The sequence below is a fragment of the Narcine bancroftii genome, chromosome 6 (genome assembly GCF_036971445.1).
Source record: "Narcine bancroftii isolate sNarBan1 chromosome 6, sNarBan1.hap1, whole genome shotgun sequence".
NCBI lineage: Eukaryota > Metazoa > Chordata > Chondrichthyes > Torpediniformes > Narcinidae > Narcine > Narcine bancroftii.
Window position 1 is genome coordinate 212433062 of NC_091474.1, and position 26759 is coordinate 212459820.

At 44.5% G+C, this 26759-nt stretch overlaps 1 long non-coding RNA gene across 1 annotated transcript in view; it reads right to left on the reverse strand.

The window, feature by feature from the left end:
* Nucleotides 1–311: 311 nt before the first annotated feature.
* LOC138737750 (uncharacterized) overlaps nucleotides 312–26759 on the reverse strand; it is an 80020-nt gene continuing 53572 nt past the window's right edge. Inside the window, exon 3 of the long non-coding RNA XR_011341202.1 lies at nucleotides 312–415. This is a non-coding gene — a long non-coding RNA (uncharacterized lncRNA). The remainder of the gene's footprint in view (nucleotides 416–26759) is intronic.

Consider the following 26759-nt stretch of genomic DNA (forward strand, 5'->3'; position numbering starts at 1 on the left):
ATTTAAATGATTTATTTTCGGTTTGTTGTCACTTCACACACAGCAGAATGAAAGACATGTTTCGTAGCTTTCAAGCCTACAAGGATCACCCTGCTTGAAGAGATTTGACAAATAAATATATATTTTTACCACATCAATAAAAGTTCATCAACCTTTCTCTGCTTTAAATGTTGTGCATTTCGGCTCTTTAGAAATGATATGATGATAAAACTTTCAAAGAGGATGAAATAGAAATACAAAGAAAATTTAAGATAATGAATTTGAAGTTTTAATATGTTAAAAAAAAAACCAATGAAAGATTAATGAAACAGAAGTGAGATTGCTCTTCAGGATCTAAAAATTTCCACCTTGATGAATTAAAAGATGTAATTGAGGAAAATAGTATTTTTTTTTAAAAGCTGCAGATCCTGTAAATCTGAAATAGAAGTAGAAAAGTACTTATTAGTAAGGGAGCATCTGAGGAGAAAGAATCCAAGTTTACATTTCAGGTAATGATGCTTCAGCTACCTTTATTTTATATGAGGAAGTAGAATTAATTCACTCAAACTTTAATGAATTTCTTTAAAGAATGCAGATTGTAGATGGGCAAGAGCTGTATCCCAATTATACAGACTGTATGCTCATATATACTGTACAAAGCACATACGTACTAAAATTCTTATTTGCTGCAGTCAAACAAGCACTTTATAAAGAAAAAAACTACTATGGAGGTACAAGTTAAATTAAAAAAAAAAACCAAATATAGAAAATAAAAATCCAGTTACCATAGTGCAAGAGAAAATTGGTGTTACAATAGTGCAGACTATAAGTTTTGCAGTGTGAGTGGTCCAGGATCAGACCCTGACAGCCATTGGAAAGAAATTGTTCTTGAATGTAGAAACACAGGAATTCAGGGTTCTGCACCTTCTGCCAGAAGGTAGCAGTGAGAAGAGGTTGTGACCAGGGTGATGGAGGCTTTTTTATGATGTTAGTGGCCTTCTTTATTTAGTTTTTAATGATAGAGCATGGTAGAAAGCCCTCCTGCCCCAGAAATCTATGCCACCCAATTAGATCCAAGTAACCTACCAACCTTTTCATTTTGGAGGGTGAGAGGAAACCAGAGCAAACCTATTCAGGACAGCACTGGATTTGCACCCGGATCACTGGTGCTGTAATAGCATTGCGCTAACCATGACACTAAATGTGCTGCCCGAGGCAATGCCTCAGATAGTAGATATCTTCAGTGTATGGGAAGTGGACCTGGCTACGTTTGCTACCTTTTGCAGACTTCTACGTTCCTGGGCACCCAAATGACCAAACCAAGCAATGATGCAACCTGTCAGTGCACTTTCTATAGTGCACCTGTAGAAGTTTGATAAGGGTATTCGGCTTTGTTTTTTGATGCAGAGGCTACCCTAGGCAGCAATTAATGTTAGCTGTTGCTGGTTAGGTTAGCCAGAAGTGAAGACCAGTCCCAGTATTGCTTTGTGGTTGGAGGTCTGCCCATAGCAGGCAGCGCATTTTAGAAATCAGATTCTTTTGAAAACCGTAGCATTCAGATACATTGCTCCTCGATAGTTAGAGATCGAGTACAAGATAGACTCCTGACTTACGATGTTCTGACTTACGGTATTTTGAGGTTACAATGATCAGAATCTGTTTTGAATTAAGGTAAGTCGGGGTCTACATGTATCCTGCTTTGACGGACCCAATGCCATTTTTTTAAAAAAGCTAACATGGAACGCATGCATAGATTGCTGTCACGGGGGAGATAGATAGAGAGAAAGAGAGAGAGAGAGAGTAATGGCAATCTGTGCATGTGTTCCAAATCACCACTTAGGTTACGAGGTAACACCGCTACCCTTGGTTACCTGGCACCACTTCAGGCTCCCGGCAACATCAGGATATCAGCCTCCTTGCTGCAGCAGCGGGGACATCGGCCTCCCGCTGGCAGCAGCTGGGACATAGGCCTCCTGGCAGGGACATGGCAGACTGCTACCAGTACAGGCGGACCCCAACTTAATGATAATTTCACCTTACGGTGTGAGTTCCGGAACAGAACTCCATCATAAGTAGGGGTCTACCTCTATTGTTGTCAGAGAACTGGGAACAAGAGTCTCGCTACTCTTCCTTTGACCTCCTCCAGCATGGAATTTTCTCCTGCCCCTGGCCTTGATGGAGATCCCAACTGAATTACCACTAGGGTTCTTATTTTTAAAAAAATGACAAGCAGGAAACAGAAGTTTTTCTAAGGCTTCTGGCAATAGTCCAACCCAAAACAATGCAATAAATTCATCTTCAATTCAGTCTTCAAAAACCTTGCAACCTTTTAAGGATCCTTTTCAATGTTTCAAGTTTCGAAATGGGGATATCAATGCTATTTAGACCTGTTTTCTTTTGTGTGATTCGTAACGTGTGTTAGATGCTTGCTCAGAGCCAATTTGGCAGGACAGGTGTTATATCATCATTACATAAGGGCTTAAATTGATCCAACTAGCGGACTCCTCCTGTACTACATCTTCCACTGGATCCACGCATTCAACCATCAGCTCTACACAGATAAGGGTGGTGCTGTAATGTTCTGCCACTTACTGAGGCCAGACAACAGCTCTCAGACACCTCTTCCTATCTAGTCCTCCCACAGAACCCCACCACAGCACATCAAATCACTGTCTCCACCACTACCTCCAACCTCATCACCTCTGGTCACCTCCCTCTCTCGGCTGCCAACCTCATTGCTGTACTGCTTGTTTCTACCTTCTACCCAAGTTACACAAACCTAAAAATCTGGGAGGACTCATTGTTTCTGCTTGCTTTTGTCCACTGAACTAATTTAATCTTACCTTAACTCTATCTTTTCTCCCCTGGTTCAATCCCTCCCCACTTACATCCACAATACCTCAGATCCCCTTCATCTCTTCAATAACTTCAGATTCCCCGAATCCGATGGATGTCCAATCCCTTTATACCTCCATCCCCCACACAGCACTTAGCTTCTTTCTAGATTAGAGACCCAACCAGTCATCTTTCACCTCTACCCTCCTCTGCCTAGCAGAACTTGTCCTCACTTTAAACAACTTCTCCGTTAACTCATCTCACTTTCTCCAAATCCAAATCCATGAGTAACGATATGGGTCCCTGCTACACCTGCCTATTTGTGGGTTTTGTGGTGCAATCTATGTTACAAGCCTACACAGGCAAGACCCCTCAACTCTTCCTCCAGTATATCACTGACTACATCAGGGCTGCTTCATACACCCACAATGAGCTTGTCAACTTCATCCATTTCGCGGCCAACTTCCACCCCGATCTCAAGCCCATCTGGTCCATCTCCAACAACATTTTCTTCTTCCTGGATCTCACTGCCTCCATCTCGGGAAATAAGCAAGACCTATATTACAAGCCCACTAACTCCCACCACTACCTGGACTACACTTCCTTTACCCTGTCCCCTGCAAGGATTCTATCCCCCTCTCTCAATTTCTCCCTCCCTGCTGCATCTGTTCCCAAGATCTTCCAGTCCAGATCTTTTGAAGTGTCTTCTTTCTTCTACAAATTTGGCTTCCCCTCCACCACCATCAACTCAGCTCTCACCCACATCTCCCCCATTTCCTGCTCATCTGCCCTGGCCCTTCCTGCCCTCAGATGCAACAAACATCGAATCTCCCTTATGCTCACCTACCACCCCACCAGCCTCTGTATCCAACACATTATCATCCGGAATTTCTGACACTTACAACAGTATCACACCATCAGACACATCTTTCCCTCTCCTCTCCTCTCTGCCTTACTTAGGGTCCATTTCCTCCATGACTTCCTTGTGCACTCATCCCTCCCCATCAATCTTCCCCCGGCACCTTCCCCTGTGGCCACAAGAGCTGCAACACTTGCACCCACATCAACACCCCCCCTCATCACAGTCTGGAGCCCCAAAGAGACCTTTCAAGTGAAGCAAAACTTCATTTGTGTATCTGCAGGATTGATTTACTGCATCTGGTGCTCCGTTTGTGGCTTTCTCTACGTTGGAGAGACTGGGCGAAGATTGGGAGATTTGCTCTATTCACTAGAGGGACAGACACCTCCCAATAGCCAACCATTTTAGTTCTGTCTCACACTCCCATACTCACCTACCTGTCCATGCACTTATGTACTGTCCGACAAAGTCCACCCACAAATTGGAGGAACAACACCTGATTTTCTGTCTGGGCGCTCTCCAGCCAGATGACATTAACATCGATATTTCCGGTTTCTGCTAGCCTGTTCATCTCTTTTCCCTCCTTCTTTCCCTTGCCCTTTCAGTTCTCCTCCCTCCCTTCCCCTTCCCCTCACCTAGCCATCCCTCCTCCCCTGATCACTGCTGTCCCCTCCTTCCCTCCTCCATCTATCACCTCCTGCCTTTGCGACCGCACCTCCTCCCTTACTCTTTTACTCAGATGCCTGCTGACATTTTGCCATACCTTAATAAAGGGCTCAGGCTGACTTCCAGGCCAAACATTTCTGCAAAACAAAACGGAGGTCCTCCATCAGCCAGCTCCCCACCATGACTACCAGCCCCCCCACATCTCCGTCGGGCACACAAAACTCAAAACGGTCAACCAGTTTACCTATCTCGGCTGCACCATTTCATCAGATGCAAGGATCGACAACGAGATAGACAACAGACTCGCCAAGGCAAATAGCGCCTTTGGAAGACTACACAAAAGAGTCTGGAAAAACAACCAACTGAAAAACCTCACAAAGATAAGCGTATACAGAGCCGTTGTCATACCCACACTCCTGTTCGGCTCCGAATCATGGGTCCTCTACCGGCATCACCTACGGCTCCTAGAACGCTTCCACAAGCGTTGTCTCCGCTCCATCCTCAACATTCATTGGAGCGCCTTCATCCCTAACATCGAAGAACTCGAGATGGCAGAGGCCGACAGCATCGAGTCCATGCTGCTGAAGATCCAGCTGCACTGGGTGGGTCACGTCTCCAGAATGGAGGACCATCGCCTTCCCAAGATCGTGTTATATGGCGAGCTCTCCACTGGCCACCGTGACAGAAGTGCACCAAAGAAGAAGTACAAGGACTGCCTAAAGAAATCTCTTGGTGCCTGCCACATTGACCACCGCCAGTGGGCTGATATCGCCTCAAACCGTGCATCTTGGCGCCTCACAGTTCGGCGGGCAGCAACCTCCTTTGAAGAAGACCGCAGAGCCCACCTCACTGACAAAAGACAAAGGAGGAAAAACCCAACACCCAACCCCAACCAACCAATTTTCCCCTGCAACCGCTGCAACCGTGTCTGCCTGTCCCGCATCGGACTTGTCTGCCACAATCGAGCCTGCAGCTGACGTGGACATTTACCCCCTCCATAAATCTTCGTCCGCGAAGCCAGGCCAAAGAAAGAAGAATAAAGGCTCAAGCCTGAAAATCAGTTATGTATTTTTTTCTTTGCTATATAAAAGACACTGTTTGACCTGAGTTTCTCCACATGGGTTTGTGCGGAGAAGATCATATTTGACAAATCTTGTTGAATTTTTTGAGGAGGTGACTAGGAAGGTTTTTTTTTTGTTTTAAAATTTTTCACACTATACTGACCAAAATACTTACAGACATTTTTCTCTTGAATATATACAGTGCCATTTTCTCCCCTTTTCCCCCCTCCCTTCCCTACCTCCCTCACCCCCCTCCCCATTTAATCAAAGTTCAATCTATATGATACATAAAGACTAGGAAGGTTGATGAGGGTAGAGCAGTAGATATAGTCTATATGGATTTCAGTAAGGCCTTCGATAAAATTCCACATGGAAGGTTGATAAGGAAGGTTCAGGCGCTAGGTATTAATGTTGAGATAGTCAGAGAGTTTAACGGTGGCAGAAAGTAGATGACAGACAGTCATGGTGGATAACTCTCTGTCAGGATGGAGGCTGGTGACAAGCGGTGTGCCTCAGGGATTGGTGTCGGGTCCCTTGTTGTTTGTCATTTACATTAATGATTTGATAATGGAGTGGTAAATTGGGTTAGTAAATATGCAGATGATACAAAAATAGGGGGAGTTGTGGATAGTGAAGATGGTTTTCTGGTATGGCAGAAGGATTTGGACTGCTAAGAAGAGTGGGCTGAAAGATGGCAGATGGTGTGGACTAGAGGGGTTGAGATGGCCTGTTTCCATACTGTGATGATTTTATGGTTACATGTGTTTTTTTACTTCCACCATAGTGTCTACAGATTTTCATGTTTTACTGCTCAGTGTACTTCCTGTATGTCTGCGCATGGAATTTCACAATTTAGCCAGTAGCACGGAGGCGAGATGTTATAATGATTTCTAATTGCCACATACATCTGTGGAGGTGAAGTCATGGGTATATTTAAGGCAAAAGAAGTTGGTACATTCTGGAAGAGAAAAGATGTCATAGGTTTTTGGGAGAAAGCAGAAGAATAAGGTTGAGAGGAAAAATAGATCAGCCAGGATTTGAATTACAGAGCAGTCTCAATGAGCTGAATGGTCCAAATCTGTTCTATATCTCTTGGTCTTACTTGCAGTCAAGCTGAAGCGCAAACTGTGACCCACAAGGATTAAAAAATTACAGAGAAGCATATAAATTTCTGTCCACTTCAGATTCACAGTGATACTATTGTTAAAGCATGGGGTGTGCTATTGTCTAGTTATATCTAGGTTAATATGAACATGTATCTAAAAGTAAAACACTCACACCTTACAGGAACGAGCAATAGATACAGGATGTACCTTTCGCAGATACAAAACTTGGCACCACTGATACCTTGAATGACAACAAGTCAATTTGGGCAGGAGGAAATGGAAGCAGAAAGATTGGAAGTTAGAAATGTAAATGTGACCAAAGTTACTGGTGAGTTTGCATTGGCCAAAATCTATGTGTATTATCCAAAGAGTTTAGAGGCGTTCTAACTGACAGTAAGGTGCAAATTATTACTTGATGTTTGTCATTGTGTTTGCAAATATTTTAAGCTAATGCTATCTGCTCACCTGAGAGATCAATGAGGGTCCTGCTGTTCTGTTATTCCCCAAAAATCAAAGGGAGAATTGTTTTAGTCGTTATGTATAAGAGACTTTTTTTATTAATTTGTTACAGGGAGCAATTTTAATTTCTATCTGTGGAAAAGATGCCAGCAGAATCACATTAACAAAAAGTAACCCTGGACATGTAAGAGTCTGTTTGAGTGATGCTGTAAAGAAACATCTTGCATACCTTTGCAAAATCTGAGTTATAAATAGATGAAGTGACAACCAAAATAATTTCCATTCCTATCCTTCAATTCAGCTAATTTTACTCAGCTTCCTGAACTTTTTTTGCCCACCTTTTCAATAGGTAAATATTGAAGAACAATAGAATGTGTTGCACTAGAAATAGAGCCACTGGCCTCTTTCGTTCATTTTCTTTTGATTTGCTTTGGAAGAAACTGCAGAAGATAGTGAACGCAGCTCAGAACATAAAGTGAACTTCCCTCTTCTCCATGGATTCCATCGACATTTCCTGCTGCCTTGGAGAGGCAGACAACATAATGAAATACCTAAGACACCCTGGATGCACTTGCTTTCTCTTCCTCCCATCAGGGAAAAGACCTAAGAGTGTGAACACATGCACCAGCAGTTTATTCCCTGCTGCCATCAGGCTCCTGAACGAGTCCCATAAAAGTGCTCTAATGCTGCTCTTGCCTGGTGCTAATTCACCTTCCTTTTCAGTGTTATTCTATTCTCTGAACATTGTGCTCTATACATGGTTGAATGCAGTGTTAGAGATAAGCAGTTGGTTTGTTCACGTGTATTTTGTGACAAATAAACTTAGTGTGCACAAAATTTGTGAAACATAGAGCTGTAATTGAAGTACTTTGAATTTTAATTTAGAACATTTGAGTGATTAGGATTAATCTCTCATTCTTGTCATTTGAATATGCTCTCTGAAAACATTATGTACAAGTTTTAAGCTCCAATGTCTTGTCACTACCTTTCTCCACAAATAGCAACCTATAACGTTTTTTTTTTCACCAAGCTCACAGGGCCAAAATGAAATTCGTCTCATCTTTGATAAATGATGTGGTTTCTTTGATTTCAGATATATAAGATTTATTGTCCGAGTACATACATGACATCACATACAACCCTGAGATTCTTTTTCTGCAGGTGAGGCAGATTTACCACTTATTGGTAGTGAAAAAATACTGTACTCAATGTACTCATGAAAACAAATAAAGAAATGTAAACAAACAGACTGTGCAATACAGAGAGAAAAAATCCATAAGGTGTACAAGTAAGAGTCCTTTAATGAGTCCCTGATTGAGTTTGTTGTTGAGGAGTCTGATGGTGGAGGGGTAGCAGCTGCTTCTGAACCTGATGGTGCCAATCTTGTGGCAACTATACCTCTTCCCTGATGGTAGCAGTGAAAACAGAACATGTGATGGGTGATGTGGATTCTTGATGATTGCTGCTGCTCTCCGATGGCAGCGTTCCCTGTAGACATTTCAATGGTGGAACGGTTTTGCCTGTGATGTCCTGGGCTGCGTCCACTACCTTTTTCAGGGCCTTATGCTCAGGGGTATTGGTATCTCCATACCAGACTGTGATGCAGCCAGTCAGCCACACATTTGTAGAAATTTGCCAGGATTTCCGATGTCATTCCAAACCTCTGCAAACTCCTGAGGAAGTAGAGGTGCTGACATACTTTCTTCACGATGCTTTTAGTGTGTTGGGTCCAGGAAAGATCCTCTGAGATAGTGACTCCCGAGAACTTAAATTTGCTCACCCTCTCCACCTCTGATCCTCCAATAATCAGTGCTTTCTCTTTCTGAAGGCAACAATTAGCTCCTTGATTTTGGTGACATTCAGTGCGACGTTGTTGATAGGGCATGCAAGGGTGGCTATCAGACTTTTGCTCATCCTTCAAATTATGAAAAATTCACTTACATGTTTGGTGCTTTTTTATGAACTGCTGGTGTGGCTTTGGCTTCAGAATGAATTCCAAGGTATGCAGGTACATCTGAGATAAGGATCGATGATGTTGATGGACTGTATATAGCCAACAAGGGTTGGAAGCGTGTAGACCAGCTTATACATTCCATAAGCTGCTGTAATTACATTTTCTTACTTATTACAACACTTGTTTGATGTCAATAATGTGTACACTTTACAAGAAAGCAAAGCACTTTCCTTGAAGAACATGAATTCGAGAGATGAGCATAGATTCCAGGAGGCTACTTTCCCTGGCTGGTGAGCCTAGAATTAGAGGGCATGTCCTCAGGATAAAGAGTCAGATATTTTTCACTGAAATGAAGGAACATTTTCTTTAGCAAAGCGTGGTGAATTCTCCACCTCAGAGAAGTGTGGATGACCAGGCAGTAACTGCAGTATTAATGTAAACCAAGGCCTTGTACTTAAACCTAAAGGATTTCAGTCATTCAAAATTCAAATGGAGTACAAACATGGAGATCATTGCCTGGTGCCGTCGAAGCAACAAAGCTGCCTTTTGAGGCTGTCTGCTGATCACATTCACACATTCATTCAAGGCTTATAAGCCAAGTAGTGACAAAAGATTAAAACATTATTAACAAAATGTAGGGTGCTTTGGATATACCTGTACAAGAATAACATCAGACTCCCCACCCCCTCTAGCTTTTCTCTTTTTTGGATTGCTTGCTTCAGAGGTATTTCTAGCTTCTATCAAGTAATTTCCTAAAATATGGGCTTGATTATCTTGGCCTTTTATGAATCCCTTTGCAATTTGATTGTCATATTAATGTCAGAATAAAGTTGACTTAATGTTTGCATCCTCAGCACATCATCTAACCAACCAGTAGCAGAATATCGGTGATGATATTGGCAGAAGAGTTACTACTAACTTTTTGTCTGCTACCAACATCTGCCAAGTGTAAATTTCTTTTTTATTGCAAGGTCTCACATTCCTACTCTCCTTCCAAGGCCTCCACTGTGATTCTGAAAGGGCCCAAGTAAAGTCCAAAATATTAATTTGTGCCATAATAGCCAAAGCAATCGTTCAACATTGCATCTAAATACCCGGAGCTGAATTTGAGGCAGTTCAATCATTCATTTTTCCTTAAATATCAGATTTCAGCAGAAAGCTACGCTTGGAAGCTGAGCGTAATGTGCAATTAGAGCCACATGGTTACTGCTGCCCAATTTTCTTACATGTACCAGACTGAATAAAAAAGAGGCCAAATGAATATCGGTTGCACCCAGAACATTGCAGAACAGTGCAGGCCCTTCAGTCCACAATGTTGTGCTGACCCATGAAAACCTACTCCACATCAATCTGACCTTTCCCTCCCTCACAGCCCTTAACCCTTGATTTTTCTTCGATCCATGTGCCTATCTAAGAGTCTTTTAAATGTCCCCATTGTACTAAAAGTACTATTAAATGTATTTGTTTTTTAACTGAGAATGAGCTATCTGGTTCAGTTGGGAATATTCTTTCTCCGACAATTCAGAGCCAGATTTAGTGACCAGCAACATGGGGGTTATGTTGGGGAACTGGTGTCCAAGGTTGAGCTAGTCGACATTTGCAATGTCAAATTTCAAACTAATTCATTAATTCCTGTTATAAACAGCCACATCTTCTTTAATTATGTGGAATGCATGTGAGGTGCGTCAAAAGAACCAAAGACTTGTTGATCCAAACCAAGGCTTTTTATTAACTAAAAAACTGGAGCATACCACTAGTTCGACCAGTTCAGAATGACCTGGTCTGGCTGGGAGCAATCCTTTAAGACCTGCCAGTAGGTGTGGCTACACTCTCAGCCAATCACAGTCATCCTACACTACCATCTGTACATATGTACATATACACATTGGTGATAGAATCTGTCCTATCACATTGCAAATCTCTGATCATGGAGATATGGAACAAAAGCAAAAAACGCCTGGGTTAATTGTGGAGAGAATCAGTTAGCATTGTAGGTCAAAGATCCTCCATTGCAGTTGGTCCTTGACCTGGAGCACCTACTCTGTTCCTCCCCCAACTAATACTACCCTCCATTATTTTCTGCATTTGTGCCAGGTTTTTATCTGGATGCTACAAGACCAGCAGAGTTGCTCCAGTGTTTCTGTGTTTTGACTACAATCAGAGCATCTGAAGGCTTTCAGTGGTTCACCCCGGGTTTGTATCTGGTTCATGGAATCCATGTGTTCATTCCATCAGGACACTGAGAAGATCTTTGTTCAGGACTTTGTCAGTTGCTTGAATTGAGCTGTGATCTTGGCATGCTTTCCATCTGCTGTGGTAACGTGCGACAAGTTTGTAAACATGTCATCAATTAAGCGAATTTCAGAAACGACAAAATGACAGAAATCTGAAATAAATCCAGAAAATGTTGGAAATTTGGAGAGTATCTGTGATGAATGTTGACTGTTTTACTGGCCACAGTTGCTGCCTGGCCTGCTGAGTGTTTTCAGAATTTTCTGGTTTGTTTCAGCCAACCTTCTCAAAACTGGGACCCTTTGCACCACTATCAACTTCAGTGCTCCAGTAATGGAATACAGTAATGGAATACAAGCCATTTAGCTGGATTGCATACCAAGATCGTGTTATATGGCGAGCTCTCCACTGGCCATTGTGTCAGAGGTGCACCAAAGAAGAGGTACAAGGACTGCCTAAAGAAATCTCTTGGTGCCTGCCACATTGACCACCGCCAGTGGGCTGATATTGCCTCAAACCATGCATCTTGGCACCTCACAGTTCGGCGGGCAGCAACCTCCTTTGAAGAAGACCGCAGAGTCCACCTCACTGACAAAAGACAAAGGAGGAAAAACCCAACACCCAACCCCAACCAACCAATTTTCCCCTGCAACCGCTGCAACCGTGTCTGCCTGTCCCGCATCAGACTTGTCAGCCACAAACGAGCCTGCAGCTGAAGTGGACATTTACCCCTCCATAAATCTTCATCCGCGAAGCCAAGCCAAAGATACCACAATGATAACATGATGAGCTATTTGACACGGGATGGCACAGTTAGTGATTAGCACAGCACTGTTACTGTTCCAGTAACTGGGGTTCGAATCTGGCGCTGTCTGTAAGGAATTTGTATGTTCTCCCCATGTTTGTGTGAGTTTTCGCCCATCCTTCAAAATATACTGGGGTTGCAGGTGTAATTGGGTGGCATGGACTCGTGGGCTGGAAGGGCCTGCTACTGTACTGTATGTCTAAGTATTTATCTAAATTTCTAAATCAGGGCCAAGCACAATGGATTGTATGTAGCAGTACTTGTTAAGAAAGAAAATGGAAAATAGAGGACTATGGAACCAATGATATTGTCATTGATATTGGGAAACCTCTGGATTCAAGTGGTATGGGAATGGGAACATTCGGAAAATAATAATGGAACTGGGCAGACAAATGGATTTATGAATTCATGGATTTATTGTTTTTGACAAGTCCACTGAAAATCTATGAGGTTCTTAAGTAGCAGGATAGATCTGGGCAAACCAATTGATGTGCTGCGCTTGGACTTTCAAAAGGCCCTTGATTTGATGTGACACAAGAGATGATGAAACAAATTAGAGCATGTGATAATGGGTCATGAGGTAATCCAGTGCCATAGATTGAGATCAATTCATGGACAGAAAACAGGCAGATTGGGAGACTTTGACTAGTGGGGTATCAGAGGGATGAGCACTGGTCCTGAGCTGTTCACAATTTAGATCAATGCTTTTAGGTTAGATCAAGAATTTAGGTGCAGTGATCAAGTACAATATATTCAAGTTTGTTCATGATACTGAGCCCAAGTTTAGAAGAATGAGAGGCAATCTCATTGCAATGCGTAATACTCTAACAGGGCCTAACAGGAGAAGGTGGAGGTTATTCTGTCCCTAGCACAATAGGTCATAAGCACAAAATAATGGACCAGCTGTTCAGAACTGTGATAATATGAAAGTATTTCACCTTCCTTCTGAACATTTAGAATTCTCGACCTAAGAGGACTAGGGAGGTTCCGTCTCTGAATATATTCTGGATAAGTGCCTATAATCTTTAATATATTAAGGGAATCAATAGATATGGTTTAGTGAAGCAAAGTTCTACTAAGATAAAAGATCTGCTGTAATCTTATTGAATGGTGGAGTATGCAGAAAGAACTGAATGACTTACTCGTGCTTCTATTTCTTACATTTGGGATCTTGTCCTGAAGCTTGGCATAGACAAGCAAGTCCTTGAAAAATAGCAACCTAATAGTCAAACATTGGCTAATGTCTCCACCCGATACTAGCTGTCCTCTTATCTGACCTGCAGGTCAGAGGTGACAGGATAATGATGTAGACAAGGAATGTTCCTGGTAACAGGACTCTTCATCCCCTTAGAGATGATATCCCTCTCTTGATAGTATTATGTGGAAGAAAAATCATGAATATTCTAATTCTATTGCATAATTCAAACAGTCAGTTGCTTACTGAAGAGAAACAGATAACTGCAGATTCTAAAATTCCTTTAGTGTCTGCAATTATTATCGGATTATAAAAAGTTACTTATAAATAAATTGTTTTATTTGCCTTGTTGTAGGGCCTCTTGTACACCATCTTGAATGAAATTGATTTCCTGCAATGAATTTTTAGTTTAGCTTTTAATTATTTTCAGATGTCCACATTGTGCTGCAGGATTTTCCTATTTTTGCTTAGGTCCTGTTTATATTGCAGTGCAACATCTGTAATTAATGGAGAGCGTGAGTGAGTGGGCAGGTTGAAAAAAACACGTTACCCCCACCAGCAACATAACCATCACCAGCACTGAGCACAGACAAGACAAGACAAGACAAGTTTTTGGAACCATTTTGAAAAGAAATCAGTAAGTATCCACTGATTTATTGTTGAGAACAATGGCTGAGGATATTATTCAGACTTCATTGCTACATTACAATTAAAGAGCTTTTGTCTTCATGAAAAAGAGTTTGTTGATACTTTTCTTCAGTTCTACTGAATGTCACATTCAATCTACAATTCATTGGCGAATAGATTCTTATATCAGATTGTGGGTCTGGGTGTCTGTCAAGAGTTTGTCTTCCGAGATGGAGATATCTCAAGACATCTTCCTTCTCAAAGATCAGAATTTAGCACCAATAATTATGTCATTGTATATTGAACAAACTCATGACAAATCAGGTGGTGCAAACATGTAATATTTCATGTTACAGTGTCGCAACAGAGATACTCCCTTGCTCCTGGTCTGTTTGGTGGTCTGTGGGTTGAACATTAGATATTTTCCCTGCATTGTGTTGTGTAACATTGAATTTATGATAATGATTAATGTGTGCATATTTGATTTTATATATATATATATATGTATATATATATATATAAATAAATAGATTTCTATGAGGCTCTAAAGGGTGTGTACGGCCCCTCACCCCAAGTCCAAAGCCCGCTGCGCAGCTCAGACGGCAAAGTCCTCCTCAGCGACAAGATCTCCATCCTCAACCGATGGTCAGAACACTTCCAATCTCTTTTCAGTGCCAACCGCTCAGTCCAAGATTCCGCCCTGCTCCAGCTCCCTCAACAGCCCCTAAGGCTAGAGCTGGATGAGGTCCTCACCCAGGATGAGACATATAAGGCAATCGAACAACTGAAAAGTGGCAAAGCAGCAGGTATGGATGGAATCCCCCCAGAGGTCTGGAAGGCTGGCGGCAAAACTCTGCATGTCAAACTGCATGAGTTTTTCAAGCTTTGTTGGGACCAAGGAAAACTGCCTCAGGACCTTCGTGATGCCACCATCATCACCCTGTACAAAAACAAAGGTGAGAAATCAGACTGCTCAAACTACAGGGGAATCACGCTGCTCTCCATTGCAGGCAAAATCTTCGCTAGGATTCTCCTAAATAGAATAATACCTAGTGACGCCGAGAATATTCTCCCAGAATCACAGTGCGGCTTTCACGCAAACAGAGGAACTACTGACATGGTCTTTGCCCTCAGACAGCTCCAAGAAAAGTGCAGAGAACAAAACAAAGGACTCTACATCACCTTTGTTGACCTCACCAAAGCCTTCGACACCGTGAGCAGGAAAGGGCTTTGGCAAATACTAGAGCGCATCGGATGCCCCCCAAAGTTCCTCAACGTGATTATCCAACTGCATGAAAACCAACAAGGTCAGGTCAGATACAGCAATGAGCTCTCTGAACCCTTCTCCATTAACAATGGCGTGAAGCAAGGCTGTGTTCTCGCACCAACCCTCTTTTCAATCTTCTTCAGCATGATGCTGAACCAAGCCATGAAAGACCTCAACAATGAAGACGCTGTTTACATCCGGTACCGCACGGATGGCAGTCTCTTCAATCTGAGGCGCCTGCAAGCTCACACCAAGACACAAGAGAAACTTGTCCGTGAACTACCCTTTGCAGACGATGCCGCTTTAGTTGCCCATTCAGAGCCAGCTCTTCAGCGCTTGACATCCTGTTTTGCAGAAACTGCCAAAATGTTTGGCCTGGAAGTCAGCCTGAAGAAAACTGAGGTCCTCCATCAGCCAGCTCCCCACCATGACTACCAGCCCCCCCACATCTCCATCGGGCACACAAAACTCAAAACGGTCAACCAGTTTATCTATCTCGGCTGCACCATTTCATCAGATGCAAGGATCGACAACGAGATAGACAACAGACTCGCCAAGGCAAATAGCGCCTTTGGAAGACTACACAAAAGAGTCTGGAAAAACAACCAACTGAAAAACCTCACAAAGATAAGCGTATACAGAGCCGTTGTCATACCCACACTCCTATTCGGCTCCGAATCATGGGTCCTCTACCGGCATCACCTACGGCTCCTAGAACGCTTCCACCAGCGTTGTCTCCGCTCCATCCTCAACATTCATTGGAGCGCTTTCATCCCTAACGTCGAAGTACTCGAGATGGCAGAGGTCGACAGCATCGAGTCCACGCTGCTGAAGATCCAGCTGCGCTGGGTGGGTCACGTCTCCAGAATGGAGGACCATCGCCTTCCCAAGATTGTGTTATATGGCGAGCTGTCCATTGGCCACCGTGACAGAGGTGCACCAAAGAAAAGGTACAAGGACTGCCTAAAGAAATCTCTTGGTGCCTGCCACATTGACCACCGCCAGTGGGCTGATATCGCCTCAAACCATGCATCTTGGCGCCTCATAGTTCGGCGGGCAGCAACCTCCTTTGAAGAAGACCGCAGAGCCCACCTCACTGACAAAAGGCAAAGGAGGAAAAACCCAACACCCAACCCCAACCAACCAATTTTCCCCTGCAACCGCTGCAACCGTGTCTGCCTGTCCCGCATCGGACTTGTCAGCCACAAACGAGCCTGCAGCTGATGTGGACATTTACCCCCTCCATAAATCTTCGTCCGCGAAGCCAAGCCAAAGAAAAAAAAGATATGTGTGTGTGTGCTTTCAAATATTTTATGTTTCTTGTAACTGTCTGCTATCTCACTACAATTTTGCTCCTCAATTCCAGCCGACTATTGGGATATTTTATATATATATATAATATATATATATATATATATATATATATTAAAAAGTTTGTATCTTATCCCTGTAACTCGTGGATTTCCACTGGGTGCTTCAGTTTCCTCTCACTTTCCCAAGAAGTATGGGTTAGTAGGTTAATTGGTCACAAAGGTGTATTGGGGCCACATGGGCTGGTGGAGTCTGCTATATATTTGTTCTCTTCAAAGCCAGCAGAGGTCATGGTTTTGTTTCTGGGTAGATACAATTTTAGTTAAAGCTCTGAGAAGGTTGTCCTTAAAAGCACGCACACTCAGCAGAAAGAAAGTTTGAGAAGTTTGAATTAAATATGTGAACCATAAAATATTGATATCATGAAAATTGTTCCCAAAATCAGGTGGGACTAAACCATTTTCACTGCAAAAAAAAGAAAATAACAAAGAAAGGAGGGTGACCTCAGCAATGGGTTCAATTGCAGCAATTGACTCTGAATTGACAGGAAAGACATCATGAGATACTATTGCATTTCTATGCTTCAAACAATATTAATGATTAAAATAAACAAAGATCTTTCCTAATTAATCCAATGAGAACCCTGGCCGAAAACTTAATGAGAAATTTGTAGAGCTGGAGGAACGTGGTCACAAAAGGAATGAAAGGAAATGGTGGATTTGTTGAATTGCTTTAAGCTGAAATGAAATTGTGTAAAGGTTTATGTTTGGTTCACAGGAAAGAAAACCTAATAGAAGCAATGGCTAAATATGCACCCAAATACAGGGAGCCATCACAAGAGGGTATTTATGCAATGGTTTCTCTCATGCAGAGGATAGTTAGTGTGCAAAATGACCTGAATCATTCAATGCTATCTGAAGATAATATGACCTTTGAAAATGCACTGAAAATTGCCCAAACAATGGAATTGACAAGTGAAAACATGCAGAACTTGCAAGTGAGATGGGCTGTACCATATAAAAGTGTGTGGGTGTTGGGAGGAGGGGAAAGGAACAAGAAGCAAAAGATAGTGACTAAGCAAACAGAATGTTATTTTTAAAAGAGTAAAAAGAGGCGGTTTCTGCTGTGAAAGGAAACCTGTGGCATCTGAGTGCTGGCTCAGTCAAGAAAAAATGTAATGTATGTGTTCATGTCATGTTTGCAGAGAATAGTAGTGTGGTGTGCTGTTAGCCAGAATCAGACACACACAAGGTAAAGACTGTACAACAGGCTTTAATCCACAAAGACTTCCACAGAGCCGGGCTGGCTGTAGCTGCAGCAACTCTGAGTGAGGCCTCAGGAGGCCGGCGCAGGCTTATATCCCAGAGGGTGATTGACACCCGAATCGGGTGGGGCTAGATCCATTCAGGCCGACTGATTGACAACCGGCCAGATGTTGTCCTGTCCCCTTACAGAGGTACAGAGGTTGTCCCCTGCAGTAGGCCGGTGGTGCACCACCACATTCATCCCCTTCTTTAAAATTGTCCCAGGGCCGGGGGAAGAGGGGGTGTGTGGCAGTAACAAGGAATAGTACCCACTATACAAAATACATTATTTACAGATGGAGACGATCCGGCGGCGCCGGGGTCTCTGTGACTGTCGTAGGACTGGCTCCTGGTCACTGGTTGGAGGGGAAGTGGGGGGCTGGCGGCAGGGGTCTGTGTGACAGGTGTGGTGCCGTGCGGAGGGGTGGCCAAGGCGGCCAGGGTTGAGTCATATTGGATGGGTGAGGGGGCAAGTTCGTCCCCCCCAGGGCTGAAGCAGGCCCCTAGTCGTCAAGGAGGTCCTGCGCGCCCCATAGCTGCCTGGGGATAGGGATGTATGCCCGGTCAGCGTGGTCCTGGGCAGAAGGATGCCGTGGGGTGGTGGGTGTGCCTGCTGGTGCCAGGTCCCTGGTTGAGACTGTGTCCTCCCTGCCGCCGCCGAACCTAAGTTGTGGTTCGTGTGTAGGAGGAAGACCTGCTCAACCAGGGGTTCAGCCTTGTGTGTCCGTACTTGTTTACGCAGGAGGACTGGTCCCGGGGATGTGAGCCATGCTGGGAGGGACATTTCAGTTGCCAACTTCCTGGAGAATGTGAACAGACGTTCATGAGGGGTCTCGTTGGTAGCCATACATAGTAGCGACCAAATGGTATGGAGCGCCTCGGGCAGGGCATCCTGCCAGTACTCAATGGCCCACCCTTTCGACTTGAGAGCCAGGAGGACTGCCTTCCAGACCACTCCATTTTTGCATTCTACTTGCCCATTGCCTCTCAGGTTATAACACATCGTGTAGCAAGTCGCGATGCCCCTCACCGTCAGGTACTGCCTCAGCTCGTCACTCATGAAACTAGACCCTTGGTCACTGTGGATGAAAGCAGGGTAGTCAAACATGGTGAAGATCTGCCCCAGGGCCCTGATGACGGTGGCTGTGGAGGTGTCCGGGCAAAGGATAGCGAAAGTGAAGCATGAGTACTCGTCCACTATTGTGAGAAAGTAAACGTTTCGGTTCATGGAAGGCAGGGGCCCTTTGAAGTCCATGCTGAGACGCTCAAAGGGCCAAGTGGCCTTTACGACATGAGCCTGGGGCGGGTGGAAGCGGTGTTTACACTCCGCACAGACATGGCAGGCCTCAGCCATGTCCCTAACGTCCCTGATGGTATACAGCAGGTTCCGGGACTTAATGAAGTGGTACAACCTGGTGACACCCGGATGGCAGAGAGACTCATGCAATGCCTGCAGCCTGTCGTCGTGCATAGACACGCAGGTCCGAGAGAGGTCATCGGGTGAGTCGTTAAACTTCCTGGGGTGGTACTGGATGTCATAGCTGTAGGTTGCCAGCTCGACTCTCCAGTGCAGGATCTTGTCGTTCTTGATCTTGCTCTTGTGGGTAGTGTTAAACATGAAAGCCACGGCCCACTGGTCCATGAGGAGGGTGAATCTCCTGCCGGCCAGGAAGTGGTGCCAGTGGCAGACTGCTTCCACAATCGCCTGGGCCTCCTTTTCAATGGCAGAATGCACTAGATCAGAGTCATGGAGGGTCCGAGAGAAGAAAGCGACAGGGCGCCCCCCTTGGTTGAGGGTAGTGGTGAGGGCTACCTCGGAGGCATCGCTCTCCACCTGGAAGGGGGAGTCCTCATCCACGGCCTGCATCGTGGAGTCCGCGATGTCCTGCCTGATGTGGAAGAAGGCTGTCTGCGCCTCGGGTGGGAGGGGAAAAGTTGTAGCTTGGGCCAGTGGGTGGACCTTGTCCGAGAAGCGAGGGACCCACTGCGAGTAATAGGAGAATAGGCCAAGGCACCTGCGGAGGGCCTTTAGTGTGGGGGGGGGAGAGGTAACTCCATTAATGGGCACATCCTTTCTGGATCTGGGCCAACGACCCCATGGGCCACGATGTACCCCAGGATGGCAAGGCGGGTGGTGCTAAACACACTCATCTCCTTGTTGTAAGTGAGGTTCAGCACCCCGGCCGTCTGGAGGAATCTTTCCAGATTAGCATCGTGGTCCTGCTGGTCACGGCCGCAGATAGTGATGTTATCCAGATACGGGAACGTTGCCTTTAGCTTGTGCCGGTCTACCATGCGATCCATCTCCTGCTGGAAGATGGAGATCCCGTTTGTGACCCCAAAGGGAACTTAGCGGAACTGGTACAGGCGCCCATCTGCCTCGAAGGTGGTGTAGGGCTTGTCCTTCGGGTGGATGAGGATTTGGTGATACACCGACTTCAGGTCAATCATGGAGAAAACCTGATAGCGGGCTATCTCATTGATCATGTCAGCGATCCTCGGCAGGGGGTAGGTGTCAAGTTGGGTGTACCGGTTAATGGTCTGGCTGTAATCCATGACCATCCTCGGCTTACTTCCCCCTTTGACCACCAAGCCTTGGGCTCTCCAAGGGCTGTTACTGGGCTCTATGACACCTTCCAACAGGAGTCACTGCACCTCCGCATTGATTAAGTCTCTATCTGCAGCGCAATAGCGCCTATTTCTGGTGGCGATTGGCTTGCAGCCTAGCTTAAGTTGTGGGAAGAGCGCTGGTGCAGTGATGCATAGTGTGGAGATGCCGCAGTTTGGCCAGGGCTGGTAGTTTGGTGTGCTGTGTAACGTGAGTGGAGGTTGGGACCACCCGAAAGCAAGGGTGACACTCTGCAGATGGCACTGGAAATCTAGGCCCAGGAGGCCTGGGGCGCAGTTTGGGCATGACCAGGAGCTTGAACCCCAAGTAAGTCTACCCTCCCACAGTTATATCGGCCAAGCAGAGCCAAAGGGTACCAACAGTCTTAGGGTGGTGAGGGTGATCGAGCAGGTGATGGAGTGGACTTTTAATCTCATGGAGTGGGCCACACTCGGGAGAATGAAGCTCTCGGTGCTGCCACTGTTGAACAGGCATTTTGTTACCTGCCCGTTGACTTGCACGTCCATTATAGAGCGCTCGAGGTTGTGAGGGATGCCCCTCATCAGCATGGTGGCAGCCAGGAAAGTCTTGGGATCGGAGTTGTCACTCTCCAGTTGTGCCCGGTGATTTATGACATCCGGAGGTGTGGGGAATGTCGGTAGGGCAGCCTGGTCATCGCCTATGTTGACCACGTCGACGTCGGTTGTGGAGTGCAGTGTGCGGCAGCCGATGGCATCCAGAGGCATGGGGAACGTTGGTAGGATGGCCTGGTCATCACCCGTGTTGACCACGTTGTTCTCCTCATCATCAGGAGCCCTCTGTGTAGGCCGCTGCCTGGCCCAAGATGGCGGCGGCACGTGGGGGCTCGCTGCGTGGCTGCTCTCCTTCCCCAATTGTGTTCATTGCACCAGGGGAAGTGATGTCATCGCGGTCAGTGGCAATGACATAATTACATCTGCTGGAAGTGACATCACGCCATGAGTTGGAAGTGACATCGCTGTAGTTCTCGGCGAGTGACACTGGCGAGGGTAGAAGACCTGGATGGGTTAGAATTTGTCAAATATGTTCATGAAATTTCAAAAATTCAATATACAGAAGTCTCAGCTAGAGAGAGTGGAATACTGGATCTGATATTAGGGAATGCGACAGGGAAGGTGATGGAAGTCAATATCAGGGAACACTTTGGATTGAGTGAAAAGATAGTGCCTTGGGTTGAGATTCTAAATTTTCATGGTTTGAGAAAGGATCTGGCAGTGTGGATTGCAACAGTTTGTTTCTAGTAAAGGTGTTTTTCACAGAACTTCAAAGGTGAAATTTTGAGAGTATAGAATACAGAGTACAGAGTTTGTATGTTCCAGTCAGAATCAAAGGTAAAACTAACAGGTAAAGAGAACTTTGGTATTTGAGAGACAATGAAGAAGGAGGTGCTTAGCAGATATAAGTAGTAAAGAACAAATGAGGTTTTTGAGTATAAGAAATGCAAGAAAACACTTAAGAAGGACATCAGGAAGGCTAAAAGAAGGCATGAGATAGCCCTGCCAGACAAGGTGATAAGGTGAATGAAAATCCCAAGGGACAAGATTGGTCCTATTGAAGACCAGAGTGGTCATTTATCAAGTCAAATCAAGTCCAATATATTGTCATCTGATTGTACAAGTATGTCTGCCTGTTGAAGACATACAACCAGGCATACACATACAGACAAATAATACATACGCAGGACAAGTATTATATCTATAAAAATAAATATATATTGTTTTGTACAATTGAGAGTCTCGGATGGTGAGGGGAGCAGCTCCTTTGGTCGTTCAGCATTCTCACTTCCCATGGGAAGAAGCTGCCCCTCATGTTGGCTCTGTATCTCTTCCCTGACGTGAGCAGCTGAATGATCCTCAGTGGTCCTCAATGATTTTGCGTACCCTCTTCAGACAACAATCCCAGTAGATCACGTCGATGGTGGGGGGGGGGGTCGAAGGGGGATGGGGTGAGGAGGGAGAATCCAGTGATCCTCTCTGCCACTCTTATGGTCCTGTGGATTGGCCTCGGATCCATTTCTCTGCAAAAACCATCCCACACTGTGATGCAGCCAGCCAGGACGCTCTTGATAGAGCTCCAATGGAAGGTTGACCTAATGGTGGCCTGCAGTCTTGCCTGCTTCAGTCTTCTCAGGAATTGAGTCTCTGCTGCATTTTCTGACAAGTGAGAAGATGTTGAGTGTCCATGATAGGTCACTAGTTAAGTGAATTCCAAGAAACTTAGTGTTCTCCACTAAATCCACTACAGAGTTTTCTTGGTGTGGTGGAGGGTAGTAATTCGTGGTCCTCCTGAAGTCTATGATCATCTCCTTCATCTTGTCCACATTGAGACTCAGATTGTTACTCTTGCACCATTTCATGAGATTTTTCATCTTCTCTGTAGTGCGACTCATTGTTTTTGCTGATGAGGTCAACTACTGTTGTGTCATCTACAAACTTGATGACACTGTTGGAGATGGATCTGGTAATACAGTCATGGGTAATTAGTGTGAACAGGAATGAGCTGAGAAAACATTTATGCATGGAGCTAAAGGAGCTGAGGAGACCTTAAATGGACTTTTTTGCATCTGTATTTACTCAAGAGATGGATATGGAGTCTGGAGAAGTGAGGCAAAACAGCAGCAAAGTCATGGACCCCATAGAGGATACAGAGGAGGAGGTCCTTACTGTCATGAGACACATAAAGTTGGTTAAGTCCTTAGGGCCTGGCAAGATATTGCCTTGAGGGAGGCTAGTAAGGGAATTGGAGGTGCCCAAATGGAAATATTTAAAACAACCTAAGATACAGGTAAAGTGCTGGTGAATTGGAGAAAAGTTAATGTTGTTTCCTTGTTTCATAAATACTCTAGGAATATTACAGAAAACTATAGGCTGGTGAGCCTGACACCAGTTGTGCATAATTTATTAGAAGGCATTTGTGCTTGGTTGGTCATGTCTAGAGTTTTTTGAGGTGTTACTCTGTAAGGTTGATGAAGGAAAGTCAAGGAATGTTATCCAGTCCTCATCAGGGCTCAGAAGTGGAGAGGGTCAAGAACTTCCAATTCCTGGATGTTAATATCTCCGACGATCTGTCCTGGAGCTTCCATGTTGACGCAATCATGAAGAAGGCTCGTCAGTGGCTATATTTTGTGAGGTGCCTGAAGAGGTTCAGTATGTCATTTAAGACTCTTGAAAGCTTCTACAGGTGTACCATGGAGACCATTCTGGCTGGGTACATCACTATCTGGTATGGAAGTGCCAACTCTCAGGACAAGAATAAACTCCAGAGGGTTGCTAACTCGGCCTGTGACATCACAAGCACCAGACTTCACTCCATCGAGGACATCTACGTAGGGCAATGTCTTAATAAAGCAGCCTCTATCCTCAAAGACCACCACCACCCAATCCATGCCCTCCAATGTGCTACCAGCAGGGAAAAGGTACAGGAGCCTAAAGGCAGGCACTCAGCGGCACAAGGAAAGCTTTTTTCCCGCTGCTATCAGATTCCTGAATAATCAATGAATTAAAGGTACTGTCTTACTTTTCGTGCACTTTTTTTTAGTAAAAGTGGTTTATCTGGATGTTTCCATTATGATGCTACAGCAAAACACCGAATTTCATGACTTGTTCGTGACAATAAATTCTGATTCTGATACAATGACTTTGGTAAGATCTTTGATAAGGTCCTGCATGGGAGGCTGGCCAGGAAGGTTCAATCTCTCAGTATCCAGGATGAGATGGTAAATTTAATTTGACATTGGCTTTGCAGGGAAACCCCATAAAGTGTTGGAGATGATTGATTGCCTTTCAGACTGGAGGCCTGTGAATAGATGGAATTTAATGCTGATGTGTGAACTGTTTTACTTCATGAGGGATGTATGGATTTGCACTCCAAGGTCTATCCACACATTTAAGTAACCAACCATTAACCTTGTACTCAGCCTTCTGGTTATCCCTTCCAAAATGCATCACCTCGCACTTATCCAGATTGATATCCATCTGCCATTTTTCTGCCCAACTCTGCATCCGGTCTATATCTTCTTGTAACCATCGACAACCTTCAGCTCCATCCATAACTCCTCCAACCTTCGTGTCATCTGCACATTTACTGACTCATTCTTCCACCTCTTCATCCAGGTCATTTATAAAAATCACAAGAGCAGGGGTCCCAGAACAGATCCTTGCAGCACTCCACAGGTTACTGACCTCCAGACAGAATACTTTCCTTTCACAACTACTCAGTATTCCTCCGATGGGTCCATCCACCTGGTCTGACTGCTTTTGGCTCTGAACAGGCTTTAAACAGCCTGTTACAGGAGCCAACAGTGATTTGTTTTAAAATATCCAAATAAAATTTCAATGAGAATTTGTTATAAAAATATTGTGATTTTCTTTTAACAGCGTTAAATGCCAGATTTGGGGGTGGTCATCTTATACAAAGGATATTGCTCAAAACCAATGTTTTAGGTGGAAATTCTGGGCTGACCTATGTGAGTCATCCTTATACAATGGCACATATGAAAGTCTGCAAAATATAACCCACTGGATTGGGGAAATGTTCCATAATTAATAAAAAGCTGGTTGGCAGATAGGAAACAAGCCATAAAATAAATAGTTCTTCTTGTGAGTGGTAGACAATGAGAAATAGTATATATTAGCAAAGTTCAACCCTTGGACCCCAGCTGGTCACAAATTATATAATGATTAGACATATTTAGTATCTTCAAATTTGTTGATGGAACATAGCTGAGTGGAAGCTGTGTGGAGGATGGAGAAGCATCAGAGTGAATTAGACAGCTAGGTGTGTGTGTAAATTTCTGCCAGATGGAGAATAATACAGATAAATAAGAATGGGCAAAAACAGGAAGGCAAATTATTATCTGAAAGGGGAAGTGGTTCAGAAAAGGGGAGGTATAGTGAGAAGCAAATCACGAAAGTCTGTAGACACCATAGTTGACGTAAAACACAAAGCTGGAGAAACTCAGCAGGTCAAACAGTGTCCTTTATATAGCAAAGACAAAAATACATAACCAACATTTTGGGCTTGAGTCCTTCATCAAGGTATGGAAAAGTGTCACCAGGCGTCTGAACAAAAGGGTAAGGGGGAGGCATAGTTGCAAAGGCAGGAGGTAATAGGTGGAGAAGGGAGGGAGAACACAGCAGCAAGCAAAGGGAGGAGGGATAGCTAGGAGAATAGAGAGGGAAGGGGGTGGAGAGCTGACAGGGGGAGGGGGAGGGAAGGGGAAAGGGGAGAAGTATAGTGAGAAACTGGGTGTCCTTATGTATCAATCAAAGAATGCAGGAAATGAAAAAGTAAGAAGTGAAGAAGGCAAGTCGTACTTTGAGCTGCAGGACCAGGGAAGAAATTCAATACAGAAAAACTGCATCTGTTTGGAAGATGAAGCAACACACAAAATGCTAGGGGAATTCAGTGGGCCAGGCAATGCCCATGGTAGGCATTAGTCAGTGAATGTTTTGGGCTGAAGTCCTTCATCAGAATTGGCAGGAAAGAGGGCAGAAGCCAGAATAAAAGGCTGGGGGAGGGGCCTGATCAGGCAGGTGATTGGAGAATAGAGGGGAATAAATGGGAACAAAAGCTTGGTGACAGGAGGAAGAGGCTAGGGACTGAGGAAGATGCACTCAAACAGGACAGTAGATCATGGAATGAAGGGAAGTTGGTAGGTAGCTGGAAGAAGGGTGTGAAAGATTGACAGGTAGAGAGAGTGGGGAAGAGGAAGGAGAATGGGCCCAGAGGGGTCAGGGAGAGCAAGGAGAGTATAGAAAGCAATAGCAGTTACCACAATGTTATTATGGAGTCAGCAACATGAGTTCAAATCTAGTGCTGTCTATAAGGAGTTTTCCCCGTGACCACTAGCTGTTTCCTCCAGGTGCTCTAATTTCCTCCCACCCTCCAAAAATCTACAAGGTTTGTAGGTTAATTAGTGTATTTGGGTAATGTAGGCTAATGGTATAGAAGGGCCTGTTACCACGCTATATCGTGCTGTATCTCTAAATTAAGATTAAATTATTATTTTTTATATATTGTGATAAACCACTTTGTATATTTAACTGTCTGGGCACGTCCATTGGCCGATTGTACCTGTGGTTCCTCCCACAGACTCCTGAATAAAGGTGACTGTTCCACAGCCCCCTCCCCAGTTCAGGACAGTCGACCAGCAGGGATGTGGCTCTATTCTATTGCTAATAAAAGCCTGTCAGTTTCACATAACTTCCAGTCTTTTGGAGTTATTGATGGTGCATCATATATCTTGAGTGTTGAGCTTCTCTGATCCATTCTTGGTCTGGAGCAAGTCCAGACTGAATCCTGGGTTGGTGACACTTATGAAATTGGAACGATTAGGTTTATATTTGGTAGAGTTTAGAAGAATGAGAAGGGAATTGGAGTGATAAACCTGTAGAATTCTCAGCATTGAAGGGTAAATCATCAAGAAGGATTTAGGTCGAGTATCATGGGCT